Genomic DNA, 27,663 nt, shown 5'->3' on the forward strand with positions numbered 1-27,663 from the left:
GTGTAGGTTCCTCCTCTACAGTGCAGTCATGGGAATAAAATGAAACAGTATATTCAAAACATTGACTACAATGCCTTGTGTGAAGCAAATACTTAAAAAGTGTCAACTACCAATGGTAACATTTTACTAAGTACACAATAAATATTTGGGGCCACGAACAGCATTTGTTGTCCCCTCCTTCCCTATGGATAAAGAACTGAGGTAGCTTTTGGTAGTTTTTTGAGAATAATTTTTTGGAGAATTTTTACATAGAGAAAATTCTAGAAAATTAATGGGAAGGCATTAGAAGTGCGGATATATTTTGGTAGAAATAATCAGATCAACCCAGCGATAAAAATACAGCCCAAAATATTTAAAGAAGGAGTATTTTGGATATGGGATGACTAAGATTTTCTTCAGGTGTGTGGAAAAACTGGCATCCAGTCTTCATGAAAGAAAGGTTCTTAATCCCTTATAGCCAACTACAGACTCTTTGGAGTCTTTTGTTTTTTAGAACTAATTTCCTACTTCCTTTAATTATTTGAGGACATAAACTTTCCTCTTTTGTTTCTTAAGCTTTTCAAATAGGGAATTCTTGTTGTGCTTCAGGGGCAACAAACCTGACTAGTATCCATGAGGACGCACGCTTGCTCCCTGGATCCGCTCAGTGGGCCAAGGATCTGGTGTTGCCGTGAGCTGTGGTGTAGGTTACAGACACGGTTACAGACATGGATTAGATCTGGTATTGCTGTGGCTGTGGTGTAGGCCAGCAGCTGTAGCTCTGATTCAACCCTTAGCTTGGAAACTCCCATATGTCATGGGTACGGCCCTAAAAACAAACAAACAAACAAAAAACAGCCTTTTTCAAATAGTTTTCACTACTCTCTACATTATTTTCCCAACATTTGTGTTCTTAACAATATTCATCACAGGTTCAGCTGAAAAAAACATGTTGTATCTAATGTTCTTTTCATGATATTAGTTATTCACTGGTAAGCAGCACATGGCCTGTGTCAGGGAAGTTATTGGAAGGTTAAGTGACCTATAGTTAAATTTGACAAGGGCATTTCAGTTCGGATGACTTCAAATGAAAGACTTTAACACAAACCCTTGGCCTATTTCTAAGAAGTCAAAGGAGAGGAGGCTTCGGAATAACAAGATGATCAAGGTTTCATTTTTTAAATTATTAGTAACTGTTTTGTGTACCTGCTGCATGCATGCATATAGACACAGCATCCAGGGAGGACCCATGGTTACAAGAGAAGCTGTGACTCAGATAAGATCTACCAAAGCGAATGGCAAGAAAATGGTTCCAGGGTAATGTAGTCACGAGCACATTCAAAAATGAGAAAGACTTAGTGTGTTCTTTGTGGAACTCAAAGCAAAGGCAAGAATGGCCCAGATCTAGACAGATTAAGATAATTGAGAATGAAGAAGAAAGGCTTAAATAGAACCTTAAGCAAAAAATAGTAAAATCCAACATTTATTGAGTGCTCAGTATGTACCAAAATCTGTTCATGTTATAACTAGTTCTTGCACCATCCTATGTAGATATTGTTGTACTTCAGATGAGGAAATTGAAGCACAGTGAAATTAAGCCACTTGTCCCAGGGCATACAACTAGGCATGAGCAGATCTCACATCTGAACCCAGGTAAATTAGTCTCCTCAAAGTTACCATGCCATATTCCTTCTTATTATGTGCAAAGCTGCACTCAGGGTTTTTTCACGGGCCGCCTCATTTGTTCCTCATCATAACACTGCAAGTGCAGGAATTGCTAATATTACCATTTGGAGATGGGGAAAATAAGATTCAGAGCAGTCCAATAACTTCTTCCAGCATCCCCAGTTGATAAGTGGCAGATCTGGGGGCCATAGCCAGACAGTCTGACTTCAGAGCCCAAGGATTACTGTGCTCCACGCTGCCTTCTCTCTCTGTGTGATGGCCTCTCTCTCCTGTGCTGAGCTTGGCAGGCAAGTTTGAGGCCTGAGCCAGTCTTATTCTTTTATTGTTTTCACTTTTAAACAATAGCAGATAACAGCTGGGACCCATTGTAGTTACGCTCAACTTGCTTTGGTATGGTAGCATGCACAACTCAGTACATATAATAAATGCTTTATTACAGTTCTTTTCCATGGGGGAAAACACAAAGTACTTTCTAAATCTTCCCTAGTTAAATCCCCAAGCCTTTTCAGGGAGAGAGGGAGATGGAAATTCTTATAAATCACCTCCCCTAAAATAGATGGAGAAATGAAGGTAAGTGCCTCCCCCCACCTCCACAGACTTAACATAAAGGAATTGGTTCAAATGGTGGGGCAAATTATCTTTTATTGTGTGCATATAAATGATGGTTAGAAATCCATATGTTACGTTAAACTAGGGAAATAAATTAGGCAGAGTCATCTAGGTTTGCTGAGACAGGTATTCAATATGAAGTTGTAAAAGGGAAAGATCACCGTTAAAAATGATCTATAAAGACATGTTAAAATCAAGAGAAACATCTCATATTACATCATCCAAGAGATGAATTAAATTTCCTGTTAACGCCAGGAAAAAAAAATCCCAAAGCCAAATGTCAGATGAAGTGAAGATCAATAAAAATATTTTGATAAGTAAATGCAACAATGCTATTTAACACATGATTGGCAACTGCTGAAACATAAATTATCCAAATTTCCCATTGCTGCTTATGGGAAAATTATGCAGATTAGAACTTGATTAGGCTTATATCATGAGACTCAATTTGGACTTTTAATCTATTAAGCTCCAATAAATGAGGCATCTGAATAGCTCCCCTGAGCAAGTACAGTAATAGCCACAGCAGTCATTTTTGCAGTATGTATTCCAACAAATTCTTCAGCAGCTGAAGTAAAGAAAATTCCATGTATAGAAGCATGATTGCTTTCTAACTTATGGGGGTGGGGGTGTGGGGTGGGGGGATTGGATCCATGTGCACAGATTGATTTGGGAAATAGATTCTTAGAAAAGTGTTCAAGAGAAATCTGGCCAAGTGAACAGCTCAGTTGAACCTTGTAATATTTTTTCATAGTAGTTTTCAGTGGCTTTCCACAAAGTTGGAATCCTGAATCATGAGAACCAGAAACTGACCATTGTGGACTCCACAGAAAATGATTATTTATCAAGGGAGCAGTTTCTCCTGACACTGCCTACAGGCTACTGACCACTTTTGACTTAGAAGCTGGAGGTGGTGCCAGCTCCCCACAGGCAACTGGAGGTCAATGCCAGGGAAGGGGAGCAGGGAACGCCTTTGCCAATTTCAACTGTGTTATCTGCTTTACTCCAAATAACTCATGAGCTTGGAGCTGATAATTGTTCCTTACTCAGAGCCTAAAAACAGAGCGTGGAAATTATATCAATAGGCAGCTCTGAAAAAACCTAAACATTACCATTTGGGTCTCTTTTTGCCCCTTCTCCAATCACTCTGTTAGAGATGCAAGAACTTTGGAAATCCTCTAAGCATCACTTCCATTTTATAGATAAAGAAATGGAGGCTCAAAGCAGAGAAGTTACTGTGTCTAAGGTCATGGAACCAGTTGGTGGCAGAGCCAGGATAGCTGATTTGGTTATTACCTGCTCCTCTTTAACCCTTTCTCCACAGGAGAAGTTCATTTATTAGTGTTGGGAGGAGGGGCAACCCTGTCCCCAACCTGCCCACAGGAGTGGCAACACGAAACCAAGTAGTCTCCATAGGGACAGCAAAATAGACTCTCATCATCCTGGACACATGGCTGGTTAAAAGATAGACCTGTCCTCCAAGCTTGGGCCAGCCTGTGTTCTCCCCAAGACCTGATGGAAGAGATATTAAAGATGCTTGCAAAGCTGGAAGTATGTAAGTATTTGGCTGCTGGTGACCATTTAGCTCACCCAGGGGCAAATGAAAACAGGGCAAATGAATCAAGAGGTGAAGAGAATGAGACAGAGCTCTGACATGGTTCAGGCTCCTAGGTTCAAATGTGCCTAAAGTCAGAGGCACCCTGGTTATATGACTTCCTTTTTATTTAAGTCTTTTGGGATTAGGTTTCTATCACTTGGAACCAAAATGACCAAAGAGTACAATCACAAAGAAAAATCTGTTCTTTTCTTGGTAAAATAGCTCATGCATGTCTGAGCGTCTATTGAAGCAAGTGATTTGTATCTTCATTCAAGGTTTCTCGTTCACTTCCGGTGACCAGGGTCATTGACTTGGCTTAATACCTGTTTCCATTTCTTTATTTACAATAAGTAACATTGATATTTTTAACAGTACTCTTTTCTAGACACTATATTTAATGAAAGCCTTGGGAAGCTACATAAAGTACTTCATCTTTTTTAGAGTTTCTGTTTGGGGTCTGAATTAAACCAAAGCAAACTCAACCAACCAACCAACCAACCAACCAACAAATTAACCAACCAAAGTTCTCTATAGCTATTTGCCCATTAATTTTCATAAGATATAGTCAGCACTTAGACAAGTCTCACATACATGAAACAGATATATTTGCAAGAGTTCACTCAGTCTCCTTCCTTAAAGAGCTCACTGTTCCTAATTCCCGTCTCTCAGAGGGGTTGGTGGAAAAAAAGGTAGGAAGGGAGGGAAGGAGAAAGAAAGAAGAAAGGAAGGGAGGAAGGGAAGGAAACTAGTTATAATTCAAACTCAACTAAGACCACAGCTTTGGAAAGAAACCTAATATTCACCTGGTCTAATGTCTTCATTTGCATAAAAGCTCACGGTGTCATGATGAATTTTCCACAAGTTCTCAATTACTTTTTTACCCCCTCCAAATTCATCTTACAACTTAAAAATAAGACGTCATTTGGGGACACAAATCAAATGACTTAAAATTTGACAAAACTTCTGGCCTAAGTAATTTCACTTCTAAAAATATGCACACAGCCACAATTTCTTTATGTTAAAGATTTGGTTTCAACCCTCTTCATTTGTAGTTATTAATTTTAACAGCATTAAAATGAAAACAATGTGAATGTTCAGTTTCAGGAAACTGATTATGTTAAGTATGCATCCATTAAAAATAATGCAGAAAAATATATAATGGCATGGAAAAATGGTCATGATAAAATATTTATGGGAAAAACAGGTCAATATACTATTTTGTATGATCCATTTTTGAGGGGGAAAATACATCTACAGAAACAAGACTAACTAACTTTTGTATGTTCCAGCGCTAAAATTACAAGGAATGCATATTTGTCCTCTTTTTGTTTATACGCAATTGCAAAATTTTTGAAAATAAATATATTTGTGCAATGAGAAAAAATTACAAAATTATAAATTAATAAGATAAAAAAGCCTGAAACCTTAATACTTCATGTCATTCTCATGGGCTTAGAACAGCTGGTTGACATGGTAGATAGACTTGCTCTGCTAGGCTGCAGTCACCCTAAAGGTCATTTTGACCTACTTGATTTAAAAGTTGGGGAAACCAATGGAGTTCCCACTGTGGCTCAGCAGGTTAAGAACTTGATGTTGTTTCTGTGAGAATGTGTGTTCAATCCCTGGCCTCATTCAGTGGGTTAAAGATCTGGCATTGCTGCAAGCTGTGGTGCAGGTCACAGATCCAGTGTTGCCATGGCTATGGCATAGGCCCCAGCTGCAGCTCCAATTTGACCTCTGGCTCAGAAACTTCCATATGCTGCCGGTGAAGTTATAGAAAGAAAAAATAATTTTGGGAAACAAGGTTCCAGCATAGACGTGACCAAAGATTACAGATTAAGGAGCTTTAGAAGAACAGGGTCAAAATAGAGATTTTAGCATTCCCAACTTCCTACCATTTGCTAAGAGCCACTTGATCTTAGAGCAAAGGATGTTGAGAGCTTACATGGGTCCAAAGAGGCCATGGAAACCTAAAATGCCCTGTGCCACAGCTGAGGGGAGGAGCAGACAGAGCTGGTTTCCAACACAGAAAAGTGACTCATGCTGATTCTCATCCCTGCTCCCATCAAGTCTTACCCACTTCAGAAATGTTGTGCCCTCACTTCTCCCCCAACTCAGTTCCTGCCTCTCCTTCACCTCCTCCTAGAAGCCTGCCTCGACTAACTTTTCTCCTCCCCTGTATCTCACTTTATGAAGATATCTGCTGCTGTACTTTTTCCTTTCCCTTTATTCACTATTTTAAACTGTAAGAATTACTACTGATTAGATACCAATTGCTACATACTAAAATTTAAATGTTTTCTAAGCATCTTTAACGTTCTCTTAACTCCATACCTGTTGGATTCTTCATTTCAACAGGGCAAGACCTATGTCAGTCTTTCCTTTATTATTATTATTACTTTCCATTATTATTATTACTTTCCTTTATTAATTATTATTATTAATTCCTGTTCTAGACCCTCCCTCTCTGCTGCTACTACAGGAAGACAAAGGCTATTTGGCCACTAATATAGAATTACCTCTTCCATGCTGGATCCCATTTCTAGTAAACCAGAGGCACACTATGCCAGGAAAAAGGTAGACGTACACGTTGCAAGACAGCGATACGAAGTGGATGCTAATAAAACACACAGAAACCCTCATGCTGCCAAGACTATATACCATTTTGTTTCCATTACATCCATTTTTTTCCCCCTTTTGTGAGCATTAATCAAAGAAATGCAAAGAGCTCATTAAAGTGATAGATTGACTGAAAATGTAACCACCTTTACATTATAAACAGTTTCTTTATGTTCGCAGTGCCATGGGCTTTGCTTCTCAGCATTTGTCATGTAGTTCAAATGTCCTTTTACATTTAAAACACCAAATGCCAAATGGGCCCCAGTTGTTTGGTTTAGTATAAACTGATGGCCAGCGTAGCAAAAACCAGAGCTAGGAAATCACCAGCAAACTAAAACACCCATATCTTAAGCACACAGAAAATTAAGTAGCTGTAAAAGATGGATTTGCCAAGTGGTCCAAGGCATTGCCATGTAGTTCAGGAAGAACACAGAGTCCCATCACTGACAACTCTCAGCCAGCTGTCTCTGACAGGTTCTAGAGACAGGACGCCTGGCCGACCGGAGATAGCGGCTGAGGTTCCAAACATTTGATAGTCCTTTAAAAATGAAAAGCACTGTAAATGTTTTCTTTGAAGTTTTAAAGACTTTCCTGCATATGCATTGATGCTGGCAGATGAATACATAACTAGGATCTTGGATCATGTGAGCCAGGCATCTCCCCACCCCCACCACACACACTCACAGATCTTCACTAAGGAAGAGGCTGATTGGTGCTCTTTGATTTCCAACATCCTTTGCCCACAAATGAGCCATAAAGTTGTGGTTAGGAACTGTGGTTAAGAATTCTGCAGCAGGAGTTCCCGTCGTGGCTCAGTGATTAATGAATCTAAGAACCATGAGGTTGTGGGGTCGATCCCTGGCCTTGCTCAGTGGGTTAAGGATCCGGCGTTGCTGTGAGCTGTGGTATAGGTCACAGACGTGGCTTGGATCCCGAGTTGCTGTGGCTCTGGTGTAGGCCAGAGGCTAGAGTTCCAATTCGACCCCTAGCCTGGGAATCTCCATATGCCTCAGAAGTGGCCCTAGAAATGGCAAAAAGACCAAAAAGACCAAAAAAAAAAAAAAAAAGAATTCTGCAGCAGCTAGACTGCCTGAGTGTGAGTGCTGTCTCTTTCAGTTTCTAGTTCTGTGATCTGGGGCAATTTAGTTAAATTCTGTGTCTCAGTCTCCTCATCTATAAAATGGAAGAGAAATATATAATGAAGATTAAATGAGTTAAATACTACAGATAAACTGCTTATAACAGTTCCTGGCACAGAGTAAGCACTTTATAAGATGATGATGATGATGTCAAGGACAGATGGGTAGTGCGGACAGAAAAACAGAGAATCAAAAGACATGAGTTTTAGCTCCAGCTCACCCCCTAACTGCCTGTGAGAATTTAGATAGATTCAATGTCTTATCCAAACTCAGTTTTCCCATCTATAAAACTGAGGCACACAAGGCAATGCTCCAATCACTCCCGGCTCTAGAAAGCCTACCATCCTAATTCTGGGGCACTATATAGAATATCGAAACCATGACAAGGCTGGGTTTGCTCATTCCAAGTTCAGAAATGCCCAGAGTCATTCTTGGGGTCATCATTTTAAGAAGTGAATGACAGGAGCCCTCCTTTCCAGTATTCCAGGACATAGTTTGCATCAGAAAACACACCGATATAGGCATACAAGAGACACTTATGAAATGCACACCACCATGACAATCATGCAGAATGCACCTCACAACTCCAGGCTTGAGATAATACCCTGTCTCAGGAGTAGGCCATAAACCATAATCCTCCCTCCAGGAGCCCTGCATCCAGTCTACTCACTACCAGACAATCGGTTTCATCCCCTGCCCTGTGATCACAATCATGGCAACTGCACTGGTGCTCAGTTTTTTCATCTGTAAGCTGAGAATGTCTCTACAGTTCTTTTCAGCTCTGAAGTTTTAGTCTCTTTCACAACCATGAATTTTAAAAATAAGCTTGGACAGAATAAACAAGCAAGGAGAATTAAGAGGACATCATTTCAAGACCCTCACATGCTCTAGTGGAGATCCTGCCCTTCAGTTCAATTTTATACCTTTGCTTAGAGAATGAAATTTCAGTGCCAAACCGATGAGAAGGATGTACTTTCTCCAAAGTTGCTGTAATGGCCGAAAAGGCCATAAATAACCATTTATTAAACAAACAGTATGGGCTGAAAGAAGAGAAACTGCCACAATTAGGCCCCTGGGGCCTGCAGGCACAGTACGTAACAGTGGGACTCACTCATAATCCTGGCAATATGTTATCCGTTGTTCCATTTTCTTGAAGTTATCTTCATAATCAAGATGCTATCCCAGCCATTGTGGGCTTTAGAACTATTTTTAATTTTAATTTAAAGAGCAATTAAAGAAAGACAATGGATATGCGGGATAATAAAGTAAGTGATTAGCAGCGTGCAAATGACAGAGGCTTAATGATAATATGGTTCTAGTCTCCAAAGGGCTTGTCGAGAGAAAGCCCTTTCTACATGTGGTTGTTCAGCTAATGTGTCTCAACCCACAATTACAACATTGCTGACACCATTAACCAGTGAAACAACATCACTTCGCGAAATCCTTGTTGTCTCATTAAAATGGAAAGGGTCAGGTAATTTACCAGCATCGTATGTCTAGTTTTGTTGTTGGTAATTAGCAAACATTATCCAGCATGGACTCCCGCTGGGAGCTGGAGAAACTTTGTGAAATATTAAAGAGGAAAGTCTTTCTATTTCACTGGAAAATTGAAAAGAGGTGCAGTAATATTCTCCCTGTCACTTCTTTACACTTAGGGAAAGGAAGGAGCGAGCAGAAGCTCCTGAACCTAGGGAGAGGCACTCTCCGAATCAACAGTACCCCAAGTCAGGCTGTACACAGGCAAACCCGATCTGTGTTCCTGCTTCTAAAAGGGGGTGGGGAGGAAGGGACAATTACAAAGTCCATCTTTATTGTTCTTAGGTTCTCTGAATTAATCTCCTCGAAATAGAGGAAAGGGGCTATAAAAAGTTTTCTCTCTGGAACGCTTTAATGATTTAAATAAGCACCAGAATTGTTTATTCCAAAAGTTATTTATATATAGTTTTAAAGGTAGAGATGGAGGAAATACATCCCAGGCCCTGACTTCCTGCCTGCCTGCTTCCTAATGAAAGCCTCTCTAGACATTGGAACCGAGACCCCACCCAAAACGCCAGCCAACACTTGGTGGGCTGTCGGGAAGCAGAATGGTATCTTATTCTTTAAATGGAACTTTTGGAACATAAAACACATTCCAATAAATGTGAACAGAAAATTATGAATTCATTAAACTACTTTGGTATCTTTGCGCTATATATAATATTTATATTCCGACTACTGTAAAATATGCTTTAATATCTTTAGGCAACTATAAGGACTTAAATATTTATAAAATGGCTAAAGATAAAGTATGGCCCTCTTATTCCTACATACAGATGATGTAAGGCATGCAATCAAAGACAATAACACTCTCTGCCCATTTGTCATCTTAAAGGAGCCGATCAACACGCCATCCCTCGTGTGCCATCCACATAAGAGTTGTTGCCCACACAGGCAACTCCAGAGGAGTTTGAGCCTTAAAAACTACCTAGAGTGCTATACTTCACCGAAAACAGGGCTTTCTGAAAATGGAGACAAAACAATAAATTTGCAGGCAAAACAGCTCCAAGAGGGGCTTCAGAATACTGCTGTATTTATCTCTGGGACATCTGGGAATGAGAAGCATTTTGATTTAATATTTCATAACACAGAGGCAGTTGCTTCCTTGCATGGCATATAATTAATGTTCATAAAAAAGGAGGGTTTTTGAAAAAAAAATTCCTCAGTATCCTATATGTAAATAAATAAATATATAAATAAAGAGACGCACCTGGACTTCCTTTAGAAATGTGGAACAGCCTCATGTGATCCAATAAAAAGAAAGCCACCATGAATTTATCATCACCCAGGGGCCTATTAAAGGTAGGTTTACAGATGAAGTGTGAAACTTCAACCCTGACATTCTCATTATTTACTGTCCTTCTTTGTCATTAGACTCAGGGTCTGATTGATTTTCAAAATTTTTCCATTTGCTGTGCCGAAGACCCACCTGCCCCCACCTGTCTTGATCTTTCCTACGTGTACTTCTCCTGGTTTATTTCCTCTGCTCTTTTTGGATTGGATGTTGTAAGGCTGGGAACTATTTGGAAGTTCAGGAGTCAAAGTTCATTTCCAAAATGCCCAGAAATCACCTTTAGGAGGAGGCCAGCCCTATGGAGATTTAAGCTGAGTGAATCCACCGCCCTGATATGAGACTCAAGGATGGTCACCTTGGGGAGAAGTACAGCCCAGACTTGTGCTTCTCAACTTTGGTTGCACCCTAGCATCTCAGAGGCTCGCATTCTATGCCCAGAGTCTGATTTAATTGCTTTGGGATATGGCCTGGGCTTAAAAGTTCCCCTGTTGGTTATAATGTGCAGCTAAGGTGGCAAGCCACTGGGCCAGGTAAATGTCTGCAATGTGTACATAAATATTTCTGCCTACACCACCTATGGGGAGTCAGGGGAGGGGCTGAGAGAGGAGCCATCATTTTTATTAGGTATTTAAAAGGATCCAAGGCCCCTTTTCCAATGACGAACAAATCATTCCCCGGGGCCCCTGGCTGAGGGCCCAAATGACTATGTTTCAGGGAAAAAGGAGGGAGGCTAGTTGCCAACCAACCATCTAGCTGGAGCAGCAGGAGCCCCACTCAGTCAGTACCAACTCTGGATTGGTGTCATTTTACCCAAACAGCAGGGCTCCTGCCATAACCAACCATCACAAGGTGGATGTGAGTGAGGTCTTCTGTCAGCGAGCTGTCTGAGGGCTCACCTCCTTGCTTCCTGGAGAAGCTCCATTGTGTGGTACCTCAGTGGCCAATCTCAGTGGTCACTGCCAGCCTGACCCAATTCTCCCTCAACAATTCTGTAGGCTTTTATAAGTCTCTCTCACCTGGATGGTTTACCCCCCAAAAGGGACCAGGTTCCACCATTATCTACTTCCCATGCACATCAACTGACAAGCAGAATCAACAGGAATTTTGGCTGCTGGGTACAAATGGATATCCCTACAAAATTGCTAATTGTTATTTTGGGGAGCCAAATGAAAGACAATGGAAAAACTCTCCAATATTAATAATAATAACAAAAATAGCTAATGTTGCTTGATCTTTACATCCCTGGTACTAAGTGCTTTGCATGCATCCACTCAGGGCTGCCACGTGTGGTGGCAAAGGTCAGGCACTGAATAACAGCTCATTTTTTTTTTATATATTTTTTTATTTTCCCACTGTACAGCAAGGGGGTCAGGTTATCCTTAAATGTATACATTACAATTACATTTTCCCCCACCCTTTCTTCTGTTGCAGCATGAGTATCTAGACAAAGTTCTCAATGCTATTCAGCAGGATCTCCTTGTAAATCTATTCTAAGTTGTGTCTGATAAGCCCAAGCTCCCCATCCCCCCCACTCCCTCCCCCTCCCATCAGGCAGCCACAAGTCTCTTCTCCAAGTCCATGATTTTCTTTTCTATGGAGATGTTCATTTGTGCTGGATATTAGATTCCAGTTATAAGTGATATCATATGGTATTTGTCTTTATCTTTCTGGCTCCTTTCACTCAGTATGAGATTCTCTAGCTCCATCCATGTTGCTGCAAATGGTATTATGGCATTCTTTTTTATGGCTGAGTAGTATTCCATTGTGTATGTATACCACCTCTTCCGAATCCAATCCTCTGTCGATGGACATTTGGGTTGTTTCCATGTCTTGGCTATTGTGAATAGTGCTGCAATGAACATGCGGGTGCACGTGTCTCTTTGAAGTAGAGTTTTGTCCGGATAGATGCCCAAGAGTGGGATTGTGGGGTCATATGGAAGTTCTATGTATAGATTTCTAAGGTATCTCCAAACTGTTCTCCATAGTGGCTGTACCAGTTTACATTCCCACCAACAGTGCAAGAGGGTTCCCTTTTCTCCACACCCCCTCCAGCACTTGCTATTTGTGGATTTATTAATGATGGCTGACTGGTGTGAGGTGATATCTCATGGTAGTTTTGATTTGCATTTCTCTTATAACCAGCGATGTTGAGCATTTTTCCATGTGTTTGTTGGCCATCTGTATATCTTCTTTGGAGAAATGTCTCTTCAGGTCTTTTGCCCATTTTTCCATTGATTGATTGGCTTTTTTGCTGTTGGGTTGTATAAGTTGTTTATATATTCTAGAGATTAAGCCCTTGTCAGTTGCATCATTTGAAACTATTTTCTCCCATTCTGTAAGTTGTCTTTTTGTTTTCTTATTTAAGTGGGTACCACTTCTAACACGGACAGAGTATATTTGCATATTTACTACAATATGGTTTCATAGGTGGTAGGAAAGCACATTGTTCAAACATAATCAGTATATTATGAGAATTTTTTTTAACAGATGGAAGTAAAGTGTCTTGAGAAAGGAATGACTTTTTCTGACTCATGCAAAGAAAGATACCAACTAAAGAAAGCCCTCTACCTCAGTTATCTCTCAGAGAAATGTGATGAGCCTGATGCCATTAGCATGCTCAGTGAGAAAAGTGAGGCACAGAGAGGTCAAATAATTTTCCCAGGCCTAGTGAGTAACAGAGCTGGCATTCAAACCCAAGTTGTCAGTTCCAGAGCCTTCACGTGTCATGGTTAACTTGGCTGCAAGATGCAATGTCTAAAGCCCCTGATGTTTTCTAAGACCACTCTGTAGCCATCGTGCCCTTGGGAGTCACACATGATCCCTCGGGATATTTAACTGAGGGATTTGACTCTAACAAACCCCACTACAGGGATGAAGAAATGACATCAGATGGCTTATCTGAAGTCAAATACCACATGACTGACAAAAGTCATATTTAAAACTTTGTTCCTTGACCCTATGCAACAGCGCCATCCCTCTGACAGCCCCTTCTGTGATTCACCATCACTAAGCAGAGCCACAAACCCCATCTGCTGAAGTGCCCCCGCCTAGGTAAGAGCACGATTTGCTGAGAGGGGCCAGTGAGGCTCTGAGGAACCGTTCCAAGCTCCCTGGGGCAGAAAGTAGAGATGCTTTTGATATGTACTGAACTTCGGAGGTCTCAACCCTACAGCTTCCTCAGTCCTTGGGCTGGTCCTGTGCAATAGATCTGTGATGAGGTCAGTAAACGTTTGGAGATCAGGAGCTCTGAACAAAGGTTAAAGGAATGGGGTGATCTGTACTAGAGAATGCTTAGACAAGTCTGACCAGGGCTTCGAATGACAAGTTCAACGTCTTCGATCTCTGTGACCCTCGCCAGGTGCCCAGCTATCAAATAAATGGAGAGTGACTGAAGCCTGGAAGGAGAGGATGTGGTATTTAATAAAGGGATCGAACTGCTTTATCTCCTTGGAGGGCAAACTAAGACAGAGCAGACTGCAAACAATAGATATTGAGATTAAATCATTTATTTGCTCACACCACAAACCTCTACTAAGCATCTATGAGGTGTGAGATGCTGTGCTAAGCATTTAAATGCTTAGTATTTGGTGGGAGTGGGGAGGTGAGTTAAATGATAGAAAAGGCCATTCTTTGAGGCTCTATCCAGGTTAACCGTGACCTCACCAACAATCATTTCCTTTGACACCCTGAGATCTTTACGCCCCTGGGCTATGTCATTAGTAGACATGTAGCCAAGTGCCCTGTCATGAAGAAACACGGCCTTTCCTGTTTATGTGCCTTTCCTCACTCAGCCCCAGTCCTTTCCATCTGCCTGTAGTCCCTTTAGTTGCAATCATCATACCTATTTTCAACTCCACTTGCTCTAGAGCTACTTCCACCACTGGACCATCACAGCCCAAAGCAACTTCTGCCTTCTCACAACAGGCTGTGTGGTGACACCGGTGGGAGTATCCGGCAGAAATTCTTTACTGGAGATGTGGAACAAAACCCTCACTGACGACGATACTGCTCTTCTAGAGTTGGGGAAATAATTTCCTCCAGAACATTCTGTGAAGGATAACCATTCATACCCTTAAATATTGCACCAATCCAGAACTAAAGTCTTTTATAAATCAGTTGGCCTCCTTGCAAGGCCATTTTTAAGAAAGGAAATAAAGGTTTTAGGACTTTGCATGAGTTTTTGCCTATAAAAGATTGGGTAAAAACAAAAGTATATTGGATGGTTGGTGAGGCTCATTTGCAAGCTTGAGGCATGTGCGCCATCTCCACACTGCACGGATTACATTCATGCCTCAGAAACTAACAAATGACTCACATCATGCATTTGCACGGTAGTGTGGAATGTTCCCTACCTCACATTGTTATATTTGTGCATTCCAGTTGTGCCATACAACTTACTTTATACATCAATGATCTGTCTGCCTAGAGATCCCCTTAGTGTCATGACATCCTGGACCATGAAAAGAGCAGGGATTAACCTCAGGCATAGGGTATAAACCACATGGATTCTTCTCAGGAGAAGAACCACTGATCCTTATCTGGAATTTCATCAGGAGCCTTAGAGAGTCCGTGGGATGACAAGACTTCTTTTACCTTCTTCTGATTAGACAACCGTCCTTTCCTCCCACCGTACAATTTATCTGGACCATTTTTCTGAGCATAACATACAGCCTGAAATTTTAAGCTCTGCAGACTGGAGTGCTCCTTTCATTCTCTGCCTTCTATGGAAATTCCACCTGGAAAGTGGGATGAGTAGATTAAACCTGGGAATATATATATATATTATATATATATATAATATATATATATATATTTGTCCTTTTGTCTTTTCTAGGGCCGCACCGGTGGCATATGGAGGTTCCCAGGCTAGGGGTCTAGGGGTCTAACCAGAGCTGTAGCCACCATCCTACACCATAGCCACAACAACTCAGGATCCGAGCCGCGCCTACACCACAGTTCACGGCAACACCGGATCCCTGACCCACTGAGCGAGGCCAGGGATCGAACCCGCAACCATATGGTTCCTAGTCGGATTCATTAACCACTAAGCCCTGATGGGAACTCCTAAGCCTGAAAATATTTTATAAGTTTCTGAACAAAAGAAAGCAATATCTGGGTCTCAAGCTTTCCAAGCTTCTTTCTGACAGCTCCAAAATCCACTCCATATTAATAGGGGAATAAAAGCACAACCAATTACACTGTTCACGGAGGCAGCTAGGCAGAACTCTTCTCCCAACTCTGCTCTTGCTTGTCGAGCTGTTGTAGCAAGGAAGTTGGGGACCAAGAGGATCCCAGTGTCTCTGATTGCCGGAGTGAGGAGGGTCAGGAACCCACAAGTCAAGAATGCACAGAGACAAGAACAGTAAGACAATCTCAACCCATGAGTTTCAGAAGCAGTTTGGGAGTCTGGCTGCCTTGAGTGCTTTCATTTCCTTGAAGCTTTGTCCCTGGGGGTGTTTCCATGACCCTTGAAAAGCAGACATGGCGATTCAGGCCTGCTCTGATCAGAACAACACTTGCTCCCTTTTACAAGGTAGACGGATGTGGTGAGAGAAGCACAGGCTTTGCAATCAGTTTGGGGATCTGCTCTCTGAGGCTTAGGGTGAGTGGCTGAATTTTCCCACACCTCCATTTTCTCATCTGTAAAGTAGAGATAAACTACCTCTGCCTGAGCAGGTTATCAGGGAGATGAAATGAGAGATGGTCTATGAGGGTACCTGTTGCATGACTCACTTGGGGGAAAAAAGAAGGAATTATGATTTTTTTAAAAAGGAGCATTAATGAGGCACATGAGTTTTGAGTAGCAAAGCAGCTCATGGAGGCCTGACGCTGGGACGATGAGGTCAGCCCAACCCCAACACCACCCCACATCTGTTTTCTGTCTCTGAAGCTCAGATTTCCTTTCACTGCAGTTGCCCCAAGAAGGGCACAGCCTGAGCTGGGAACTGAAGCCACTCTGCAGGCCGTTGCAAGGACTAGGTGATACAGTCCATTTTTCCTTTCTCTTCCCCATATCCACTCCCCTAGCTAAGACTGCCAGTCACAGAGGGCCTGAAAGCCTTCACAGATTCAGAAAGTAGCCACGTTCCTCAGCCTCCTGCTCCAGTTATTGTTGCGGTGGTGGTTGTTTTTCCTTGTTTCCTTCACTGGGAATCTATTGCCAGAATAGCGGATGGCGGTCTTCATCCCTCATGTGGTGAAATATGCTGTGATGGAAAAATTCTCCCAAGTTGAAGTCATTTAGAAAGTGGCTGCTGTAGCTGCTTTGCTGAAATACATCTGCACCATTGTGCTAAGATCTGTCTTGTGATGTCCACAGAAGAAATGGAACAGGGCAGGCCCCTCTCTGTACTTGAGACCCACTCAGAGCCCTAAGCCAGATTTTCTTTATTGTTTAGTAAGCTCTTTTAATGAAATGTACTACTCTTATTATAGAGGACGCAAAATAAGATCTAAATCACAAACCAATAAAAGAAAATTATTGGGCTGGGTATCTAAAGTTACTACCTAGAGGCTACTCCAGTGTGGTATTTATAAATCTCTAAACAGTTAAGTATAATTGTCTTTCTGGTTTTTGGGACGGGAGCCAACAGCCGTTTCAGTTACAACTGAAGAAAAATATTTTAGCGCTGAGCTTTTGTTCGTTTGGTGGGTATAAAGAGAAATGACTTCTCCCCCACCACTGTTTCAGAATTGAGAGAGAAGACTGCGGTAATGAAATGTTATATGGGAGCAGCTGAAAAAAGGCTTCTCTGATTTCAGGGAGGGAGAATGTGTGTGAGGATACGTTTGCGAGTGAGAGCAGCCTGGGTGTGTGGGGGGAGGCGAGTGGAAGAGGGAGAAAACTGGGAAGGGCAGGCGTTGAGGGGTGACATGGGAGCTGAAGATGGGGGTGGTCTGTCAAAGTAATGGAAAAGCCAAATGTGCAGCTGCTCACCCCAAAGCAGGCCGCTCCCCATCTTAGACACAAAGACAGTGCCATTCTGGAAGGACCTGGAAGTTTCCACTAAAAGGCCTGTTATGACCCCAATTCCACCAAACGGTACAGCTCTCCCTCTGGAGTAAGAATGCAGATCATCTAAAACACAGAGCTCCACGTCATCAAAATTAAGGAAGCACCAGAGACTCTCAGGTATAAAGGACCACAGAACTCATCCAGTTTCCCCACCATCACAAAGATCACCACGCCGGGAACTCTCCTTTGGCGGTCTTGTGGTGCTAGGATGCTCACTGCAATTTTAGGCTGCCCATTCTGGGCTGGACCTGTCTTTCTGACTTTGGGTTAAAATGTGGTTCTCCTTAATGATTAGCCAATGGTCCTGGTTTTATCCAACGGAGTAGAAGATAAAACAGCTCTTTCAGTCCCCTAACCCCTTTCGTGTTAACCACTGGACAAGTGACATGGAATCTAAGCACTTCCCCATTCTGGCCATCCCCTTGGCAGCATTCCCTGTTTGTCAAGGCCTTCCTTCAAATCTTTATAGCTCTTGACACACTCCCTCTCGGATTGACCAGAATGAAACAATCACAGCTCCAAATAAATTACACTTCTATCAGCAAGGTTTATCCAGCCTGTCTTGAGTAATTATCTGAAACTTAATGCTCAGCGGTCTTCATTCCACTCCATCCTGTTGGTTTCATCCCAAAGTTCCAGTTTAGGAAGGTCCTTTTGAATCCTGACTCCTGTTGTCTAACATAATTTAGCGATCTTAATCCACATGATCTCCCACAGATATAAAACAGAAGGCACATTTTCTTCTCTGGAACAGTGAAAGCAATCTCAGAGTTTAGGATGTACCCTATGCTCCCAATTAATGCTATCTCTCTAAGGACTACAGCTTCCAAAGAAAAATGTCATTCCCTACTTAAGGCTCTTAACCTCTGTGGAAATGCAGACAGAGAGAGTGGCTGCTTATATGTAGACATCACTTAGTGTAACTGTGCCTGAGAGTCATGGAGGGCTGGAGGAATTGTGGAGTATATGTATGTGTATGTGTGTGTGTGTGTGTGTGCACACATGCCTGCTGATGTGTTTATGTAAGTCCACTCTCAGTTTTTCTTTTTAAACATGTCGCCGTGAAGAGGTATAAAATGTAGAAAAATAAATTTAGAGATGGTAAGGAAAAACAGGCAGTGGATATGTGTTCTGAGTTTGAGACACATGCTCCCTTCCCAAGGACATGGGGAACCCAGCTCAGCTTGCAGTTTTGTAGCTTCTACCAATGATTTCCTCTGTTCTAAGATGCTCCTCGGGCTGCTGCCTTTCAAGTCTCTTTCCTCTTTCCTCATCCTCTCCTGCGAGGTCCTTCTCTGCTTCTAGAGCCTGAGCAATGGGGCATATCCATAACTGTGACTCTCTCCTGGATTCAAGACTTCATGTCCATCCATCTGCTTCCCATGCCCATCTGGGTTTTCCACCAAGTCCACAAGGAAATGAATCATAACTAAAACCCAACACAGTCAACACTTTTTTTCCCTGTGGCCATTCTCTCTACTCCATAAGCCTCTGCCCATGCCCAGCCACTGTCCTCCATCACCAGGAAGGAAGCTCCCTTCCAGGCAATCTATTTTATATAGACTCATCTCACATTAGATCTCCCTGTTTTTTTCCCAGTTCAAGGTTCCTGATCTCCTCCTGGATAAGCATTGTTCTTGCCTCGTATCCATGTGTCCTCTCTCTCTCATTCCAAACAATGCTTCATAGGGCCACCAGATCCTTCTTCCTAAAGCTCAGGTCTAACCGCATAACTCTCTTGCTTTGAAACCTCTATAGCTCCCCGGTGCTTATTGAATTATTTATAGCTTTCTAGCCCATAGACTCATAAAAATTATTTACAGCTTCCTAACCAAAAAAAAAAAAAAAAAAGTTCCTCAATGCCCAACCCTTCAGCCTCATGTTCCCCAGTGCCTTATATGCACTCCATATTCCTACCCAACTGTATTTCTTGATGTCCCTCCAACAGGTGCCCAGCTACCTGTCTCCTTACTTCTGCTCTTCTGACTGTGGCCAGTTCTATTCGTTTCCACCTGCTGAAATCCTATGTAGTTTTTCCAGTGTCTCTTAAACCCACTCTTTCTCTTCCCATCCCCAGTGTTAGCCTTCATGGATGGTAATTCTCTCACAGTAATAAACCAGCATTCTGAAGCAGAGTTATATACTTGCCTAGGGTGGCAAAGACCATGTGCTTCATGACCCCTGACTCCCTAGCAGTGCTGCCATGCACAGTCTGAGCACATGATTGATAAATGCTTCATAAATGTTCATGGAACTGGGTTGACACCTTCTAGAAAGGTAGCATGAATCAGATGAATGCAGAAGATATAAGAGCAAGGGAAACAAGAGAGGAACCTTAACACCATCACCCAAATTTAGCCCAGGCATTGGTATATGCTCCATCTTCTTGAAGAGACCCAGACACGGCGAGGAGCATGATGCTAGCTTTGGAGGTGAGCAATATTGTTGTTTAATAGCTTTGTAGTCCTGGATCTCAGCCCTGCCATATTTCAAAAGCTACTGGTCAAGGAGGCCTGTCCACTGAGCAGCTAATACCCTTTAGTTATCACCTTGAGACATGTTTCTATGATAGAAACACAATGACAAATAAAGCCAGCTGGGTAGAAAGCAGAGCTTGGTTCTCTGAACCATTTTTTTCTATTTATGGATTTTCGGTACTGGGAAAGCTAATGACCATCCAAAACAACATGAAAGGAAGAAGCAGACCAAAAGGTTAAGATAATTGTTCTAAAGGAGCAAAGTGGTGTAAAGGTTAGGATGCCCCAGAAGCCAAGAGACCCAGGTTAAAAATGATCACTTAACTTCTCTAAGCCTCAGTTTCCTCCTCTTTAGGCGAGATCAGGCGCGTTCAGGGAGGTATGGCCGTAGACAAGTTTCCTCCTCTTACAATCAAAATGATCACCTTCTTACCTCCTCCACCTCCCCTGAGGACCACCTTGAGCAATGTTTCTCGACCCTGGCTGTACTTGGAAACCATTAAGGGGCTGTAAAAACTCCTGATGCCCAGGTTGTACCCCACCCCACACCATCTATATCACAATTACTAAGATGCAACCCAGGCATTGATATTTTTAACATTTCTCAAGTGATTACAATGTGCAGCCAAGGGGGAAAACTAATGATCTAAGAAACCCCTAATGTCTTAGCTGTTAAAATGCCTACCCCACAGTGGCAGGAAATGTTCATGAAGCATTAGCATTATTATTATGGTTGCTGTTGGTGGCAGTGGTAATGACGGTGGGCATGGCAGTGGTAGTGATGGTGAGCATGGTGGTGGTGGTGATAGTGGTGATCAGATGGGCTTTGCTTTGGGCTTAGAGTCCTTGTGGAAAATAACTGTTTTTGGTGTAACACTGCCAAACTCTGTTCTGACTCTACAAAGAATATTTCATTCTCTGAGCTCATCACATGTTCTTCTCTAATCAAACCCTCACATTCTTTGAATCTCCCTCCCCTTTACTCCACATTCCTGTTCTTTGACCTCACAGAGATTTATTTCTTGCTTCATTTTTGGCCTCTCTGTCTATAAGGCCCAACTCTGGTTTAACTTCTCCACCTGTCATCTTAGACCCTGGGGCACTCATTTCAGTATTCTCTCAAGAGCACCATGGAATTCTTTGCCTCCTCTGAATCTCCATCCCAAGATAAAGCCAGTTTCTTAGTTCTGGGCTTTTTCTGCCAAGCACTTCAGAGAAAACTGCAAGGCTGTATTGACAGGTTTCATTACACCTTCTCAGTTCCATTCTCAGATGGTCCCCAGCTAAGCTCATGGTGCTTTTATCTAGATCCAGTCATAGGTACCATGATGTCAGCTCTGAACCTTCATCACCATCAGTTCCCTGTCCCCATGTCCCACTCCCCTAACTTCTCAAGGGAAGCCAAATTGGTTGCTGCATGAAGAAAGGAAGAGCCATCAGACTGAGGTTTCCTCCAGTTGCATCTTACCCATCCAGCTCTCCGAGTCATAGGAACAAGGGTCATTCCTGTTCCTTTTTAAGGACACATCTCTCCTGCTTCTTTCTGTCTCCCTCTCTATCATATTATTATTTTTGTCTTTTTTTTTTTTGCCTCTTCTAGGTCCAAGGAGCGGCATATGGAAGTTCCCAGGCTAGGGGTCTAATTGGAGCTATAGCCACCAGCCTAAGCCAGAACCACAGCAACGTGGGATCCAAGCCTCGTCTAAGACATAGACCACAGCTCACGGCAACGCCGGATCCTTAGCCCACTGAGCAAGGCCAGGGATCGAACCTGCAACCTCACGGCTCCCAGTCAGATCCATTAACCACTGAGCCACAACGGGAACTCCTCCCTCTCTATCATTTAACAACTCTCTCCTACGACGTCAAACTTTTCCCCTCTAGGGGGCTTCACCCTAGTCTAGTGACAACAAATACGATGTATTTCTCCCAGTTCTAAAAGCAAAAAGGAAACCCTTTCTTTGACGAGTACCTCAGAAATATCCTATTTCTCTCCTTATCTGCATTTGCAAGAGTAATATATGGTCTGCAATCCTCACCACCCATTAATGCATCAGTGTCCTCAATGCTGGCTTCCACCTGCAACAAGTGACTCAGCTGCTCTTGCTAAGATCATCAGGAGCTTCCTGAGGGTCAAATGCACCCCTGCCATTTGGGGGCCCTCATCTACTTGACTTTTCTAAAGTATCAGAGTGTTCATCACTGTTTCCTTTCTAATCAGTTCAGTCTTAAAAATTCTTCATGTCAACCCTGAGTCAGGTCCTGTGCTGGAAGGCCTGGAGATATGTTGATGAGCAAGATGAGGAAGAGTCCTTGCCTCCGGAGGAGCTGAGAGTCAACTCAAGAAAATACCCATAGTGACAACTAATTAGGACACATTCTGGATCACTGCTCTGGAATTTATCCAACCTTCTTCCTTTCACCATTAGCTTCATACTTCCTACTCTCTTAAATCTTTGTCCTCAGCCCCTCTCACTGGATTTTCTTCCTCTGCTTGTCCTTCAATGTTGATTTTTCCTAAAGTTCCACATTGAGCCCTTTTCTCTTAGGTGCCCTGCCTTGTCTTCCTAGGAAATATTTACTCTCAAGGCCTATACAGAGTTCATCACCACTGACCTCCAAGTCTATGGCTTTAAATCTAACTTTATCCCTGTAACCATATGTTCTTACTTCTTGCTGGATATTCTCCAGAAAGTTTCAACTCAAATGAACCAGGACCTGGTTTCTCCTCCTAGGTCCTTTGCTTACTTAGTCACTTTTACATCCACCCAGCGGGCAACCTCAAAACACATTCCCAATCCCTCATCCTTGCATCCACCCTTCCTCCCTTCAACCAGTCCTCAAGGGCTATCTTCTCTATTTCAAACCTATCTGACTTTCTGTCTAGTCCTCACTACTAATATGGCTAAAGCCATCCTGTTCTGTCAGCCCTCGTCCTATCCCTTCTACCCCACTGTAGGAGTCTTCTTCCATAGCTCATACCACTATCTCTTTCTACCTCTAAACCCTGTTCATACTTTTGCCTGTTATCTTTTTCAAATATGGGTTTAATCATCATCACCTTCCTAAAATTCCAAACACTTAGCAAGGCAATAAGTCTATGCTCTAGACCTGCACTTTCCAATATGGTAGCCACTTTGTGTCCTGGGTGCTAGAGTACCTGACACATGGTAACCACTCACCTATTCATTTCTCTTTCTTTCCCTTTAGATTTACCTTCCCTGGAAGATGACACAGAAAGAAACTATAAATGTTCATTTCATAACTTGATATAAAAGCATAATGGTAAAAAACTAAAAAAGAGAACTATGGCATGTAGAAATTCCACTCCTGGGTATAGATCTGAAGAAAACGAAAACACTAATTCACAAAGATATATGCACTCCAAGAGCAGCATTATTTACAATGTCAAGATATGGAAGCAACCTAAGTGTTCATTGACAGATAAATGGATAGAGAAGACATGATAAACACACACACACACACACACACACACACACACACACACACACACACACACACACACTGGAATATTACTCAGCTACAAAAAAGATTGAAGTTCTGCCATGTGCAACAATATAGATGGACCTAGAAGGTATTAGATGGACCTAGAAGGTATCATGCTTAGTGAAATAAGACAGAGAAAGGCAAATGCTATATGTTACCACTCATATGTGGAATCTAAAAAATAAAATAAGTGAATGTATATAGCAAAACAGACAGAGACTCATGGATATAGAGAACAAAGTAGTGGTTACCAGTGGGGAGAAGGAAGGGAAGGGGCAAGATAGGGATAGGGGATTAAGAGACACAAACTACTCTATGTAAAAAATAAACAAGCCACAAAGATATATTGTACAGCACAGGGAATATAGCCAATATTTTATAATAACTTTAAATGGAGTATAATCCATAAGAGTATTGAATCACTATCTTGTACACCTGAAACTAATATAACATTGTAAATCAACGATACTTCAATTTTCAAAAGGGCACAATGGGAAACTCAATCGCATGATCTTTCCTTTCAGGTACTGAGTCAAGCGGCTCTCTGAAAATAGCCCCTTCCTCCCTCCACTCACCCTCCCTTTCAAGATCAGACTCAGTTCTTGTCTTTTTGAACCACAGGGAGAGAGTCTGGCAAGAGCCACTGTTGTACCAGCTGATTTAAATTGAAATGTTTTCCCCAGATAAATCCGTGCTAAATAATACACCAGCTCTCCAGCCAAAGGGAAGTGACAGGCGCTCTGTAAATAAAGGCACTTAGTTGCTGGTAAAGAGCTGTAAAGTGGTTCTGAGCTGATGTTTGCTGACCAGCAAGAAGCAGCTTCACCTGCTTTATATAATTGTCACTGCAGTCCTGCCTGCTGTATATTAAAACTGCATCTCATAGACCCAACTGTCACATCGGATATACCGTCCAGCATGGGGTATGCCACCTTCCTCTGTAATTGTTTTTGACAGCCAGCCATCACATCTCAGATCTTTTCAGAAAGTATCTGGTCCAAAATCCCTAGACTAGGCTGGTCCTGACACCATGTGGGCTAGAACGGTGACACTGAAAGGGCATGTGAAAAGAGAAGAGGGAAAAGAGGTTTTGTGAGTCTGGACGACCAAATAACACGCCGTGGCAAGTGTTTGAACACAAATCCCAGTGAAGACTCTCCTTCCTCCATGTGAAAACATGTTTTCTTGTTTCAGTTCATGTTAGAACAACTTGCCATAAGGTTGCATGAATTCTCTGGATGGAGAGCACACATATCTGCCCTGGGTCCACATTTCTGTCCTGCTGTGCTCTGGAGAGATGCTAACGTAGCTCTCAAGACAAAACAAAGGAATGGGTTTCATAAGGACTGCAGAATTATTAGTGATGAAGGTGGGGGGCAGCGGCTAGAAATCTCTGTAGTTACCATGCATGGGGAAATCAGATTTGTTCCCCAAAATGAAAAAGAGCAACACGAAACCCATTTTGTACTCTAATTCCAATCCACTTGGAGTTTGGTTGTGCCAAATGCCCAGATGAAGGGTAACACATATATCTGAGGCCAGAGGGCATTCCAGGTGGGCTGTAAGGTGAGCATGCAGAGGTGAATTTACAATGCTCATCCATCTCAGATGAGGTGTTGATTGGTACTGCTGGACCACTGTGTTTCGGAAGGTCAAAGTGTCACCAGAAGGGAGTTTAGAAACCAAGGGCAAGACAGGAACAAGCATACTAAGAAAATGAGGGGAAACATGGGCTCAGTGGCTCTACAGTTTTTTGTTTTGGTTTGGTTTGGTTTGGTTTTGCTTTCCTTTTTTTTTTTTAGGACTTTACCTGCAGTGTACAGAATTTCCCAAGCTAGGGGTCAAATCAGAGCTACAGCTATTGGCCTACACCACAGCCACAGCAACAGGGGATCCAAGTCACGTCTGCAACCTACACCACAGCTCATGGCAATGCCAGATCCCCAACCCACTAAGCGAGGCCAGGGGTCGAAGCCACATCCTCATGGATATGAGTTAGATTCGTTCCCACTGAACCACAATGGGAATACCCAAAGGTCTACAGTTTTGACAGTTTCTCACTGAGAGCTGAATGGAATGCTTTCTGGCTACTGGGGGACATGTGCTCCATTCAATGCTGACCAGGAGTCTCTGAAAACCACCAATGGCTGGCCATAGATCACATCCTCTGCCTCTTTATATGAGAGAGTGTGTGTGCGTGTGCGTGTGCGTGTGTGTGTGTGTGTGTGTGTGTACCACCGCCCTTTTTGTAGGAAAAATGACCTCCTCTTTCCTTTCTTCTCTCCCACCAAGACCTACTTTTCTTGCTTATTCCTGTGTTAAAAACAGTAAAGAAGGCTTTTGAGAATTGAATGGAGATCCAGAGAAAGGAGGGGAAGCACTTTGACCTGTCTGGCCATCATACAGGATCTGAGGGGCTGGCATAAGGTTTCTGAGAGCTGGAAGGTACACCTACATCAGATGCATGTGTATCTAAATGATTGACTGAGATTCTAATTCAGGATCTCAAAAATCACAATTATCCAATTGGGCGGAAATAGGCATGCTGGGGAAAGGAGTGTTTTCCTGACCTTCCCCTAGCCCCCACTCAGCTCCCATCTCCACCCAAAGGGAGCCCCTTCCCCTGCTTCTACTTTCTGCGCCCTCTACGAGTTTCTGTCAGGAGAAGAGGAGCGTCCAGTCAGGTTGGTCAGTGTGTTGACCAGATCCGGTTTTGTCAGCGTGAAGATTTACTGTGCCTTAAAGCAATGCATATGAGTCATGTGGGGACTCTGTTAGGATGCAGATTGTGATGAGGTGGGTCTAGGGTAGCAGGAAATTCTGCCTTTCTAACAAGGTCCCCAGTGGTGCCTTGCTGGAGTGTGGGTTGGAAGACACGCATTAAAGACCAACCACTTAAAGGCAGGAACTGAAAGCTATCTTGCCTCTTCCACCTCCTAGAAGGTCAGCGGTCTCCTCACATCCTTGATCACTCTGGCTTCATGAGCAAGCTGTGCAGGGGGGGCATGGAAAGCACTGCCTTGTGCCGCTGGCATGGCTGAACAAATGAATACCAAGATTTAGATTTAGGGGAGAGGCAGGGGAGGGTAGAGTGGAGAGGTCAAAGCCAAGCTTCAGGCTATATCGGCCAGGGTTATGTCAAGAATAGAAACCACTCTATGCTAAGTATGATGAAAACTAGAAGTTGACACAACCATGGGAAGGGCTGGAGAAGCAAAATTCAAAGAGGCAACTATTAGCCATTTCACTTGCAACATCAAGGGGAAGGTTTTCCTGAACTTCACCAGAATGTACTGTGAAGCTCAGGACCCTTGGGGCAGCCCCCACCCCCATCTCCATCTCCAATGGCAAAACCAGTGGTTCTCAAATCTTCACATGAGAGCTGCTTTGATCTTTGCATCTACTCAGGGTCTGCCTGCAGCTGCCTCCCCAGAATCAAGGCCTCTTTTTCTCTCCTTTTCAGATCTCACCCTAGTACCCTTCTCTCATTGGAAGACTCCAGACTAAAACCATACAGGAAGGGGCTTTGAGAACTACTCTTCCTGGCTTTGCTGCAGTGTTGAGGGGATGTTAGAAGGAGGTGGTGGTGATGCTGACTTGACCAAAGATAATGCAGTGCATAGGTCTAGGCTGCACGATCCAGGTGAGCTTTGTCCTATCAATAGGATGCTGCTTCACAGTCCAGTGGGCTGTAGTTCTCATGAGTGGTGCGCACTCTACCTTCTGCTCCTTGAATGATGGCATTCAGGTCCCCATCAGGCCCCCAGTGCCACCCATCCCATAGACAACATATGACAACGATCCTACAGTTCCTGGCAAGCCCACACACAAGTGTTACTCAGAGGAAAAGGCTTCACCTTCCATCCTGCTACAGCCCTGATTAGTGAGTTTATGTGTTGCAGGGGTTTTGCAGTGCTGCCTGAGACTCCTACACAACATTGTCATGTAACCATCTGCCCAGGATCCCAGAGCAAATGACAGGGAAGATCAGGGCAGAGGAGAGATGGCAGATGTGTGTCATTTAGTACTGACGTGCCTCTTATAGCAAATGCATGGGCTGACAAGTGTCACCTCTTGCTCAATGACTTTCAGTGTCCAGATAGTCCCGACTCTCCAGAGACCAGCATCCCTCGGTCAGCCCATAATAACGCAAAGCCTAACACCCCTATGCCGCTATAACAATGGCAAAGCTTAACACAGGTCAA

The 27,663-nt window shown here is 42.9% G+C and overlaps 1 protein-coding gene across 14 annotated transcripts in view; it reads right to left on the minus strand.

The window, feature by feature from the left end:
- The window catches only part of KCNMA1 (potassium calcium-activated channel subfamily M alpha 1), a 754,541-nt gene that overhangs the window by 40,799 nt on the left and 686,079 nt on the right, over positions 1 to 27,663 (minus strand). The window lies entirely within an intron of this gene.

Source organism: Phacochoerus africanus, chromosome 15 (genome assembly GCF_016906955.1).
Source record: "Phacochoerus africanus isolate WHEZ1 chromosome 15, ROS_Pafr_v1, whole genome shotgun sequence".
Lineage (NCBI taxonomy): Eukaryota > Metazoa > Chordata > Mammalia > Artiodactyla > Suidae > Phacochoerus > Phacochoerus africanus.